Source organism: Pararge aegeria, chromosome 13 (assembly GCF_905163445.1).
Source record: "Pararge aegeria chromosome 13, ilParAegt1.1, whole genome shotgun sequence".
Classification (NCBI taxonomy): domain Eukaryota; kingdom Metazoa; phylum Arthropoda; class Insecta; order Lepidoptera; family Nymphalidae; genus Pararge; species Pararge aegeria.
In genome coordinates, this window is record NC_053192.1 from 16796759 (window position 1) to 16810625 (window position 13867).

Consider the following 13867-nt stretch of genomic DNA (forward strand, 5'->3'; position numbering starts at 1 on the left):
AGACAATAATTTCACCTGATTTTTTTACGTTACCATCTGAATAATAATATTATAGATTATTAAAGCATTTATTAATAGCATTTTATTAAACTCTGTTCATTTGCGAAAGGCAAAGAGAATTTAAAATGTTTTGTAAAGCATGGAATTCGGACATTCTTGAGGTATCTGCACTTAATATTTTATCAACTAGGTACGCGGCAAAATGAGAAATTTCTTGTGAAGCATGGGAGTTTCAAGTTGGACTTGACATTCAGCCGGAATTTTTTTTTGAAAATACTTTTTTTTGTATTCGATGTCAAAGTTTGCGCTTGACTACTATTGTATTCGCACACAGTATTTTCACCTGATTTTACACTTTACTATCTGAGAAATAATATTACAGATGCAGTTTAAGATATATAACTACCTATATAAATAATAGGTATAGGCATTTTATTAAACCTGGTTCATTTACCAGCGATATAGAGAATTTAATATGTGTGTAAAATGGTAAAGCATGGAATTTAGGACTTTAAATCTCATTCAGGGCTGTCTACTTTTGTTGGATTGCTTTTTTTTATTCAGTGAAGTTAGCACGATATTTCGCTCAGCGGATAATCCTTTGGTAAGGCCGAGAAGTAAAGGTTATCTTTTTATGCTTTCCAATAAAGAATTTAAAATAAAAAAATACTGTAAGTTTACCAAAGTACTAAACGTAAGTCGCTTGTGGCGTGTAGCGATGGACAGTATTAACCAGACTGACTGACTGATTAGACCAGACTTTATTAACCAAAAACACGGGAAAATAAGGAATGGTTTGTGACAAATCGAATACGCTCATGTAATAAGCCAAAGTAGCATTAAAAATTATCGTCGATCGATCAATGACGTACGAAGCACTTTGATAACCTATGTTTTTTTGGTTAAAAAGCGAAATATGTGCCCAAAGCTTAGAACTTTAAGGTGAAATTTAAGTTTGCCTACTTTTCTTTATGAGATAACAAAGCAAGCGTTAGACAGCGATCTCAACTTTGCTCGGATTTTCTGTGATATCGAAGTCCTAAAAGTTCTTGTATGAAGCTGTGTCAAAATTTACATCACAATACGCTTTTCGTGAGTAGGTAAGTAGTTAGAATGTTGATGTTTTTCAATTACTTCTAATTGTAAATGACGAATGAAGTCTAAGATAGATGGGTATGGCAGGTTATTAAACTCATGCTTTAAAACGGTTGCTACAAGCAATATCGTTTACGATAGCGATAACTGCCAAAGCCTCTTACGATAAACGACTTTTCATCACGTAGAGGTACCTATGGTGAGACCATAGGGTCTTTTTGCCTTTTTGTAGCACGGATCTCCTAGAATTGAAAGAGTTTAGCCCGTAGTCTAACACGCTGGTCAAATACGTGTTGATAGACTTCGTACACGTTTAAAAACATGATCGGGAACTCAGGCGTGCAGGTTGCCTCACTGATATTTCAATTGATCATAACGCGGATAGCTGTAAGAGTAATTACTTAGAGCGCGCATAGCTTAGAATAGTTCGAGGAGAGTGCACGGATTCGAACTCTGCCCCCCGAAAGTGAAGCCGAGCTCCTTCCCAATGCGCTATCGCCGCTTCTCCTTTAGTACATCATTTGGAATTGCATGGCATTGGCATGATACCCTTGGGGCGAGTCCAACTGGTAACGTTACTTCCTGCTTCAAAGATTCAGTACACCAGAATCGGTAACAACCATAATCATATTTATAACTCGTACTGGAGATTTTGTTCATTTTATATCATTTGCACTTGACAGCCGGTTGGCGCAGTGTGCAGCGACCCTGCTTTCTGAGTCCAAGGCCGTGGGTTCGATTCCCACAACAAAAAGTGTTTGTGTGATGAGCATGGATGTTTTTCAGTGTCTGGGTGTTTATCTGTATATTATAAGTATTTATGTGTATTATATTCATAAAAATATTCATCAGTCATCTTAGTACCCATAACACAAGCTTCGCTTACTCTGGGGCTAGATGGCGATGTGTGTATTGTCGTAGTATATTTATTTATTTATTTACTAGCGTACCCAGCCCGCTTCGCCGGGCTAGATTTTGCTTCATTTTATTTAAAAAATAAACTTACATCATTAAAATTTTAATTTAAGTCTCATAATATATTAAATCATTTATTTATCTCCGTATTCATTCTCTTCTATTCGCTTCTCGAGCGGGTGAAGATCATTGTCTACACCCATGTACACCGAATAACAGAATGTCATCATGGTAAATAAAAGCTGTATTGGACAGTTTGACAAATAGGAGTGCTCCGATCGTCACCAATCTTTACAGGATTACTCGCCAGGTCAATCCGGAGATTCCCTGATAGTTTCATTGAAATCGGTCCAGCCGTTTCGGAGCCTATACAGAACATACCCACACACTTTCTCTTTTATATATATAGATTATTTTATATCATCTGTATACCCTGTGCATACCCTCTATACGCGCCACTGGTACCTAGGCTAAGACAGATGGACACGCAAGTGCTCCTACTTAAGACTTAGAACATAGTTACTAAAACTTAGTGTAACCGTTAGGGAAGAATGGCGACGGAATGTAAAGCGGGCTACAACACCCAAGTCACGACCACGACCAGTCTACCAAGACGGTAACGACTAAGGAGACTAAAATTTAGGCTAAAGGCTTAGGAAAATGTCACGATTGAGATTGCTTAGCAATGAATATTTTTTCATTGGCCCATCCAGGAGATCGATCCTCGTGATCTGTAGATGAACAAACTTACTTCTTTTAATACCTTCTTGCTAATTAGTAGGCAATAATATCTCGCTATGAATAAAAAACACATTAATTGTTCAGATTCTTTCTTTTACTAAAACGAAAAATAAGAATTGTGAATTTAAACACAACCTGCTTAATTGAAATGAATAACGGCAATTAGAATTTTATCTCCATCCGAGAAAATTAACACATTCGCGCATGCGCCGCTCTTTTATTGAGTTTTTTTAATAGTGCTGGAGCTAAGAATAATGAAACCTTTTTACACTGTATTAACGAAATAGCAAAAAAAAAACACAAAAATTCACGAAATATTTTTCTTTTATTATTTTAGTGTCTCATTATGCACTTTTGATTACTATACCTATGTCTTACTTCTTCTATTCAGCTCAATTAACAGACTGTTCAGAATCGAAATTATGTTGTATTGGGTTATACGGTCAGGAAAATCTTAGTATCAGAACAGAGTTAGGAAATAGCCGTATGCCTCGGTAAGCACACTAAGCAGTTTTTTGACGACCACTCTGGTGGAACGGTGAGCGCTATGAATTTAAGTAGGAGGTCGCCGGTTCGATTCCCTGCGCAATTTCGGAATTTATAATTTCAGAACTTTTTCTGGTTTTGCTGTCTCTGGTACCGACAAAGACATGCCGCTAAGCGATTTAGTGCTTCGGTGCGATATCGCGTAGAAACCAATTAGGGGTATGACTACCAAACCCCCTAACAGGTTAGCCCGCTACCATCTTAGACTGCATCGTCATACAACCAGGTGCCAATCGCACCTGCCCGCCATCCGACGTTAGAGTAGCGTAACGGGTCTTAAGCTTTTATCAATCTCCCATAAGAGAGATGAGAACTGTTTTAACAGAGGAACACCAATTTTAGTTTATTTTGATGTCGTGTGGGGGACCGCAGATTCGACTACACTTGCCACCACTGTCGTGTTGTGTCTTACGAGGCGATTAAGGGAAAAAAAACAGTGGGCAAGGGCCAAAAGCAAAATCATCAGTGCTACTACTACCACATTCTAATACAATCACCAATCCGTGGTCCAGCGGAGTCATTATGTTCAAATCCCCCTGTTGAGATAGGTCTTTAGTCCAGTAGCACGGCTAGCATGACAATACAGCATGACAGGCTAGAGTGAATAGGCTTTTTCTAAGCAAGCGTGCTCCAACCTAGACCTCATCATTGCTTTCTAACGGGCATGATTGTCGCCCAGCGCTGGCCTATCGTTAACAAAAAAAAAAAAAATTATATCCCTTGGAAAAGTTATATCCTCTGGAAAAGGATAAAAATTTATCTTCTCCCAAAGCTTTATCAACTCTCAGAGCACTGGCGCACAAAGGGGGGTAAACTACTCCTATTCCATGTTCCCGTGCTTTAGCGGGTGGACACGTATATTAAATCCCTTTTGGGGGATATAATTTTTTTATCCTGCAGGGCTAGCACGGGCAGGAGATAAAAATTATATCCCCCCGACTTTATCCCGTGACAGGGGATATAATTTACGTGTCTACCTGCCAAAGCCCCCGTGGCTTAGATAGAAGAAGTTTACCCCGGTTTATTATTATCCATAAATTATAATATATTATTATGTGGATATTATTTCCACTTGTGCGCCAGTGCTCTGCTAGACGTGCTGCCTGTGCTAGCTCTGCACGGCTAGCATGGGCAGGAGACAATTATCAATGTATCTTCCCCCACAGCTTTATCAACACTCAAGAGCACTTCTTAAGTATAGTTCAACGGGTACATACCACGATAACAAGTGCTCAAGTGTAAATAATATCTTAATATTATACGTGTAATATTAAACAGGGGTAAGCTTCTCCCATTCCATTATATTCCGTTAATTATATCCCTCGTCAGGGGATATAATCGAGGATATAATACTATTATCCCCGACATATAATCGAGGATATAATGATATATTTTTATCCCCTGCCTGTGCTAGCCCTGCTGCTGTAATTTTCTATAGGCTTAATGATGATCATACACCATTTTATCACGAACCTTTTTCTCATATAATGTAAGTGGCAACCCTGTTTTGGTCACACCACCCACGTTATATACCTATCGCGCAAATTTAGGTATTTCATTAAATCTATTAGACCTATAGCTATACAAACACTTGCCGAATTGTCTGTGAATGTTTTTTGACCCACTCTATTATTAGCACCTAGCTTTGTACTTAGGTACAACAACTTGTTATTCGCCGACTGAATTGCTAATAAGTTAATACGCGTCTGGGATACAATGATACCGTTTCTCACACATCTGAATTAGAAAACCTGAATGTTATTTCCAAAAATTTTATAGGTATCCTTAAAACTATTTCTGAATATCTTTTTGACTAACTTTTGGTTAGCTCTGCTGCGATATCACCTGATGGTATGTTACGATGCAGTCCCACCAAAGAGTTATCGGTTTCTTTACGATATCTTGGAAATTACCTACCCCTGGTATTATACCTTTGCACGCTACAGCCTGCGTGTTCAAGTCATTCAATAAAATTAACAACTTTATTTGTATGCTTAGCTCATTAGCATGTACACGTTAGGTCCAAGCGAGTACTTATCTTGCGTCAACATAGTTCTAAAATTATGTCTTTCGCAAAGTGTTCTATCACGACTTAGATCGTGTGATTTTAAATGGATTAGCATCTTCTCTTTACAAGTTTACCTAGATTATAGGCATCAGCACGGCTAGTATGAGCAGGAGACAATTATCAATGTTACTTCCCCCACAGCTTTATCAACACTCAGAGCACTTCTTAAGTATAGTTCAACGGGTACATACCACGATAATATTTTGGATTTTTCGATATTTCGACGGGACTGCGTAGGTACGAGATGTCAAGTTGGATGTCACGGGCAATCTGACTACCCGCTTTCGTGTTACTGTACTTAAGAAATGTTGATTATCCACGAAAATCTTAGTTTAAAATTTCAGAGCACTAGCGCACAAGTGGAAAAAATATCCAAATAATATGTGTAATAATAAACGGAGGTAAACTTCTCCTTTCCAGTGATTTAGCAGGTGGTGGACACGTCCCCGATGACACGGACGGACACGTCCACAAAGGACGTGTCCGTCCGTGTCATCGGGGGATATAAATTTTATTAATACTAAAAAATTACTAAGAAATCTTTTTGTTTAGTGTCTGGGAGTTTATATGAATAATATAAGCATTTATGTGTATTATATTCATCAGCTATCTCAGTAACCATAACACAAGCTACGCTTACTTTGGGGCTAGATGGCGATGTGTGTATTGTCGTAGTATATTTATTTATTTGTTTTTAAAACGTGATTAAACAAAAAAAAAAGATGGATATGTATACTTGTGTAATCAATGTTAGGTAAGGTTAGCAGGTAGGGTAACGGCGAAGGAAAACGTGAGGAAACCTGCATACCTGTGAGTTCTCCATAACGTTCTCAAAAGGTGTGTGAAGTCCACCAATCCGCACTGGGCCAGCGTGGTGGACTTAGGCCTTATACCTTTTTCATTGTGGGAGGAGACCCGTGCAATGTAGTGGGCCGGTAATGGGTCGATATGAAGTAGGTAGGTACATTCTTATAAAGCCACTTAGTGGAATTTTGTCAATAACGAATCTAATTGTATGAAGGTCGCGTTTAGACTAATTTAAATACAGTCCTGTCGCGGTCGGTGATGTAATTATTGAAAGGGTGTCATGATAAAATTTACTGCTCTTTGTAAATATTTTAACGCTTTAACAATAGGTTACATGTGTGCACTCAAATACTGTCTTTATTGGTTATGTTTTAAGGACGATAATTGATTATTAAATTTGTCATATTTCATTGATACGTTTGCGATACTCTAGAAGTTATTCGAAACTATGTAACAATAATTTAATTTACCATGTATAGACCTTTTAAGGACTTAGGTGTTTATACGTAAAAGAGACTTTATGAGACACTACATTTGGTTGAATATTTAACTTTTCAGCTGTATAATGTTCACGCAGTTTTTAGTGAGTCAGCTTGTTATTGCGAATTGATTTATTTTATTTTCAAGTGGGCTATGTTTATGTGCCTTTGTTTAACCTGAAGCCTTAATAACCTTGTTGTATTTTCGCAGCGTTAAATTATGATTAAATAATGTACCTATCATACGGTCAAAACATACTTGAAAAGCTTTAAGCCGGAAACACACTTATATACCTAGTCCAGTCATTTTTTGTGTGCCTGTGCGAGCGCGCGCGCGTGCGTGTCTGTGTGTGTGTGTGTGTGTGTGTGGGCTTAACTAGTAGATAGAAGATACACTTTTATTTAAAGTCAAAAGTCAAAGTCAAAAATATCTTTATTCAAGTAGGCCCATAGGTGGCACTTTTGATGCGAACATAAAAATTACACGGTAGTGAGATGATGGCGATAACCACATTCATAAACTTGAAACTAAAGCTACGAGGGTTCCAAACGCGTCCTGGTCTAAGAAGAAGTCCACAACAAACTTAGCCGGGTGTTTTTTTTTTTTTTGTTATCATGGTGATAACAAAAAAAAAAGCCTCACAATATCATTTTAAATTATTAGAAGAGCAACCTGGTTAGAGCAATAATTTTCACCCAAGCTTTTTTATCGTTTACGTAGTCCTTTATACTATAATAGGACTTTTCTATAAGCTTACGTTTAATACAAACTTTGAACTTATTAAGAGACATCTCCAAGATGCCATTATACATAACAAATGAAAGATATTTCCTCCAATATGGGAGCCGCGGAAACTACCCGGACACGATAGCTTGGGTAAAATTCGGTGAGGATACGTTGAACGTCCCATTAAACATTTCCCAATTGACGGCCGATTGGCGCAGTTTGCAGCGACCCTGCTTTCTGAGCCCAAGGCCAAGGTTCTATTCCCACTACTGGAAAATTTTTGTGTGATAAGCATGAATGTTTTTCAGTGTCTGGGTGTTTATATCATGTATATTCTAAGTATTTATGTATATTATTCATAAAAATATTCATCAGTCATCTCAGTACCTATAACACAAGCTACGCTTACTTTGGGGCTAGGTGGCGATGTGTGTATTGTCGTAGTATATATATATAAATAAACTTACTAATGATTAAGGTCCTCTCAATGAGATCGCTTCAATATTTAGTTTTGTAAGTTTATCTCGCTGATACTATGCGAGCAAAAAAAAAGGAGATTTCTTAATCTTTAGTCACTCATCGGTATTTATGTAATGTAAAACAATACAGCGACCTAGTCAACTCAGAGATTTCTCTTAGCATGATTAAAACAACGATTGCTTCGCAGTTAATTATCACGAATGCTAATTAAGAAGCTACTATTAATAGCATTGCAATTAATGGAAATTAGCTGGGAAACCATGACAACAGTTTCTTTGTTACCATTCTTTTTCCGGTTCGTGTCACTACGCACTGGTGAGATTCGTCATCGTTCAAACCATTTATCAATCTATCTATCTATCTTGTAGTGGGGATGCACGACCGTCCAGGATCTTTTGTACTCGTCCTTGAATCCCTCTCACCATAAATAGCTTTAAATACCCACTGTAAGAGTTTGATTAAAGCTTTTAGGTCGGCTCTTCGAGGCTCAGTAATCCTCTGGTCTTGGATAGGCCACTCCCAAAAGGTCCAATCGCTTCCTAGCCATCGCATTCACAAAGCAAATGCTCCATAGACTCAAGATCCTCGTTGCAAGTCATCAATAATGCCCATTATGAATAGCGTAGACCCTGTGCCAAAGTGTTGTCATGGCCGCTACGGCGATCGTTCAAACCATTCTCATACCCTGTTCCTGGCATGCCCTGTGAAGTGTTGCTTTGTTCATAGACGACGGTTTTTCACCAAACTGGCTCCATTCACATGTATATGTTTCGTGGGACAAATCCTGCTAAAGGCAGTTAGGTGAACGATTTATTACAGAATTTTCACTTATGCTATTCTTACTCCAGTTAAAGGCTGGACTAAAACCTGTTGGGAATTCCGCTGTCTTGTGCCGCTTGAAATAAAGCCTATTTCTCACAATAACCAAGAAGTACGTATTCAATACATTCAAGTAGATACAGTTATTATCAGTGCACGGATTGCACCGGTTGAAGTATCCTGGAAGGGAAAACGCATTTTTTCGGACATTTAAAACCAGGATACTACAAAAAAAACCTTACAACTCCAGTTCTAACTTCCCATAACGTCCTTTAAAAACAATTTAATTGCATTCAATTTAAACTTACAAAATTTTCACGTCCGCTTTTTTAGCGTCCATCTAGACTAGTCCAGCAATTTGGTTTGATTCATGTTGAGGCAATGAAAAAAATGAAGTTCGCCATTTTGTGGTGGCGGCCATCTTGGATTAGAAATTTGCCATAGTGCTAAGTATTCTACTAGTCAAGCTCTTTCAATTGATAAACATACTGAAGGATTTGTGAAAAAATATATAATCCGCCATTTTGTGGACAGGTTTGGACCGATTCTCTTCAAACATAGCTAAGATAACTCGGGACTAATTTATTATTCAATAAAAAAAACAAAATCAAAATCGCTTCATCGCGAAATACAACGCCACAGCCACACACAAACACGTCTAACTTGTAGCACCCCATCACTTTTACGTCGGGTGTTAAAAAAAAGCTGATATGTAGAGCATCTACCCACCACGCTGCGTCAATCACGCCCATCCGGTTTCAAAATACATAATAATAAGAACCATTTATGGTAAGCGGTTATAAAAAAAAATGTATCCTTCCATTTTCTATATATTTTTTTCTTTTATAATATGAAACCTTAACTGAGGCAAGGCAATAGAAAAATATTTGACATAAAATTAAAAAAGAATGCAATCAATTATATCATTTTAATACCCATTTTATTAGTAAGTTATTTACTGCAAACAAAATAACGTCGGAATTCTCTTACGAAATAGTTTAATTCACATGCGTACGCATTGCGTACTACGTGTACGAACGAATTAAAATTCTAACGCACTTACATTTCCTTCTGCTAACCCCTCAGGCTACTATAGTTCTTATGTGCACAGTATTAATTGCATTAATGTCATGCAAGCTAATCAATTTACCTGTAAACACTTATGGTAGTGGTGTAATTTATGCAGGGCACTAGCAACAAAACTGTTCACGGCACAATTATCCTTATATTGAGAAGGTTAATGACTATATCGGCGCGTACATTTATCACGTCACCTGCGTACTGGAGCGGTGTCGAGGGCGCAGCTATGAACGGCTGATTCCGGTACGCCCTGACCCACTAAAATCGGAACACTCACTCTTGAGAGTTGAGGCCAATATATCTCATTGAATACTTTTGCTCATGGTTGCATGTAATGATTATTTTCGCCACCTATGTGACAACTGATAAGACTTACATTGGCAACTTAGTGGAACTCCTTCCCCTGTCAACAGTCCAGCAGGGCTAGGACCTTGCACAGGCAGGAGAGAAAAATTATATCCCCGGATTTTATCCCCTGACAAGGGATATAATTATTGTGTCCAACTGCTAAATCACTTGAAACTGGAAAGGAGAAGTTTACCCCCGTTTATTGAAACACATATGTTATTTGGATATTATTTCCACTCGCCAGTGCTCTGAAAGTTGATAAAGCTGTGGGAGAAGGTAAATTTATATCCTTAACAATGCTTACAAAAATGAAAAAAACACTATTAAAAATTTATAAGAAAAATAAACACCCTCCGCATGCGGGGCTTTAGAATGCCCAAGCAACGGGCGGTCAGGGCTCCAGAGTGAGGAACCTCCTCACAATACGCGCCGTTTCAAGGACTACAGCCTTCTGTATCCGACCCTTGATCCAACAACCAAGCGAAAGCTTCTTAAGATGTTGGTCGAAGCTTTTATTATTACACATACATTATTTGGATATTAATTCCACCTGTGCGCCAGTGCTCCGAGAGTTGTTATAGCTGTGGGAGAAGATCAATTTTTATCCTTTCCCTGGGAATATAATTGTCTCCTGCCCAGGCTAGTCAAGCTGATAGCAATAGTCTAGAAAAACTTAAACTATACTTATTTTTTTTATTTATACTCAAACCGACGACTTCTAGAAATCTGCAAATACGGTCAAGTTACGATTCTAAGCGTCGGGAGATAAAGTCTAGAATACCACCAAATAATGTATATTATTTTAGAATTTAAAGGACGCGAAGTATAGTTCATTTTATGTCTTGTTGTGTTACGTTAACGAGTTCATGACTTAGAGTCCCGAATGCGTTCGAAACTAGTCGGGCAAGCTCCAACGGAAATTCACGTCAGTTCAGCCGCCTATTAAACAGTAACAAATAACAATGCATATTACTTGCAAGTAACAAGTAAGTGTTGTTCAAGTAATGTGACCCAGTTCTTGACGCCATTTTGTTTTATCGCCGCAATAAAACGATGTTATTATCAACATAATACAACAAATGAGTACACAATAAGTACGAGTTTTATGTTTCACTAGTGGTTCCCCTCGACTTCAGTAAACGAAAACCTGGCGCAGTGGTTAATGCTATGGTTTTATGAGTGGAAGTCACGGGTTCTATCCCCAAATTTTCAATCAATCAATCAATAGCCTATAACAGTTCACCGCTGCATTAAAGACCAACGGGTGCTATGCAGTCACCACGCTGGGCAGACGGGTTGGCGACCTCAGTAGATCGCAGTAGTTGCACAAAGGATGCTGCTGCCAAGTAACCTCGTGCTACATCCGCGGGAAGTGATGGACTCCACACACCTTTGAGAACAATATGTAGAACTCTCAGGCATTCAGGTTTCCTCACGATGTTTTCCTTAACCGTTGAAGCAAGTGATATTTTAATTCCTAAAAACGCACATAACTTAGAAAAGTTAGAAGTGCGAGCTGGAATTCCAACTCGGTCCCCAGAAGTGAAGTCAAGCTCCTTCCCAATGCGCTATCACCGCTATATCCCTACTAATATTATAAATGTCAATGTAACTTGTTTGTTACGTTTTCACGCAAAAACTACTTAACCGATCCTCATGAAACTTTGTACACATATTCTTGGAAGTGTAAGAAGTAATATAGAATACGTTTCATCCCGACACTAAGCTCGCTTCCTTTGGGAGAGGGGATGAAATTGTTTGACGATTTTACACCATAACTCCGACAAATTATAACCGATTTAAATAATTGTACTATAGAGGTTATAATATGTGTTTAATGTAGCCCAAACTGTGGTTGGAGATAGAGGACAGAACTCCTCAGCGAACAGCAGCAAACTCCTCATTTAAGGCTTAGGGATACTGAATGCTTTAATTTTTTTTTAGATCTACAACTAAATTTAATGCCACATCAAAAATCAAAATCAAACGCAGACGAAGTCGCGGGCAACGGCTAGTATCATATACATCTTTGTGTCCTAGAGTCTAGTAGGCATGCAAACCAACTTGGGCTATCCAACGCTGGCTGGTTTGCGCTTTTTTTTTAGGTAGTGAAAGCCTCTTGTTTAGGACTTCGGCTACACTTACGGGGTGCAGAGTTCAAATCCCAAAACGCACGTCTTACTCTAAGTTATGTTACTTGCGTTAACGGTGAAAGCAAACATCCTAATGAAACCTGCATTATTAGTTTAACTCTTTATTTATACACCACATTAAGAATTATACAAGAAAAAAGAAACATAAAAATAGAAGTAGAATACAAAAGGCGGCCTTATCGCTTAGAAGCGATCTCTGCCAGGCAACCTTAGAATTAGGAAAAAAAAGAGGAGAACTAACTGCAGACGGTACAAAATATAAAATAAATACATACGAATAACTAAATACTATTACATAAACGAATATACACAAATACATCTAATACATAATAAACATTAAAAAAAACTAATAATAAACTATAAAGCATATAATAAATACTTAGATAAAAGTAAATAAATACTATTAAACATCGCCTTCAGTTGGACAAATAATAAAACTTAGCGGCTTTTTTAAATATCGCCAGTGACTTTGACTGCCGTATGTTCATAGGAAGCGCATTACACAATTCGATGGCTTGTACGGTAAATTGCATGCTTAAGAGATCTCCATAATGTTTAAAGGCGTGTGGAGTACACCAATCCGTACTGGGCCAGCGTGGTGGACTACGGCCTAAACCCTTCTCATTGTAGGAGGAGCACGGCAGGGTGATTACCTATCTCGCGACAGCAATGCGACAAGCGTAAATCTTGCAATCACTGTTGTCAAACGTCACTTTTCCATACAATAAATAAACAAAAGTGACGTTTGACAGCAGTGATTGCAAGTGCCGTGCGCTGTAGATAGCCGGAAATGAGTGGATATGATGACGGTTTTCACAAATCCCGTAACAAGCGTGTTTTCCTGGGATAAAAATAAGCCTATGTTAAGCCAAAAATCATATTGGTTGGTTGGTGAGGGCATGAAGGATTGAAAAATAAACAACGGCCGATTGGCGCAGTGAGCAGCGACCCTGCTTCCGGAGTCCAAGGCCGTGGGTTCGATTCCCACAACGACAATATTTGTGTGATGAACATGAATGTTTTTCGGTGTCTGGGTGTCTGGTGCCTGTTTATCTATATTATATTATTCTCGTAGGTATTTATGTATATTATGAATAAAAAATATTTATCAGTGATCTTAGTACCCATAACACAAGATCTTACTACGATTACTTTGGGACTAGATGGCGATGTGTGTATTATCGTAGTATATTTATTTATTTATAAACATACGTTCGCGTTTATAATATTAGTAAAATGATTAAAACAGGTACCTACGCAAAGTGTTTTGTCCTAGAGTCCTGTACGCGAACCAACTTCGACTAACCAAAGCAGTCTACTGTTTTGCGCTGTCGTTTTTAGGCCACACCCTGGAAGTTATAAAAAACGTAAATTTACGTCAATTATTTTGTTTCAAGACCCCACATAATGCAACAAATAAGGATGCCAGACTTCCGTCTTCGGCTGGACATGTTTCGGCTTTTAAGTCTGTCTGACCAAAATTAGTATGTCTCGTTGGACAAAACAACTTGAGGTGTGAAATGTGCTTGATAATACCTTATTAGGTACTTCTCACTACAACGGCTCGTAATTTACGCTCATACAGTGGCGTGCACTTCATACATGCAGA

The 13867-nt window shown here is 38.2% G+C and overlaps 1 protein-coding gene across 1 annotated transcript in view; it reads left to right on the forward strand.

The window, feature by feature from the left end:
* The window catches only part of LOC120628824, a 61367-nt gene that overhangs the window by 350 nt on the left and 47150 nt on the right, over positions 1-13867 (forward strand). Inside the window, exon 2 of the mRNA XM_039897448.1 lies at positions 977-1100. The gene's annotated coding sequence lies outside the window, so the exon portion shown is untranslated. The remainder of the gene's footprint in view (positions 1-976; positions 1101-13867) is intronic.